Raw genomic sequence first — 375 nt, 5'->3', positions numbered from 1 at the left:
ATGCCATGGCTTCTGTCTGGTCATCTGATAACACTTTGTTTGTGTGACTTACATGTCTGCGCATCAAAACTGATTTTCCTCAATTTACCATCATCCTCTCTTCCATCTATCTCCATCCAGAGTGATATTAACACCATCACCCAAGACCCGCGTCATCTCCTTCATCATCTCCCGCTCATCTCCGTCCGCAGCCATCTCCCGGACTCCAAGATGATGCTTGTTAAGAATCTTCTAGGAAGGGATGCTTCATATTCTCGACGTTCCTGAGTCTATTTTGTGAAAGGGGTGAGGATTAACGCCATCAGAGAGGATCACGCTTTTTGCTGTAGTTTTTAGTTGATGTTTTTTTTTATTCTCAGTCTTCTTCGTGATCCC

Source organism: Penaeus monodon, chromosome 21, assembly GCF_015228065.2.
Source record: "Penaeus monodon isolate SGIC_2016 chromosome 21, NSTDA_Pmon_1, whole genome shotgun sequence".
NCBI lineage: Eukaryota > Metazoa > Arthropoda > Malacostraca > Decapoda > Penaeidae > Penaeus > Penaeus monodon.
The sequence above is the reverse complement of the archived record's forward strand: the minus strand, read 5'-3'. Positions refer to the sequence as shown.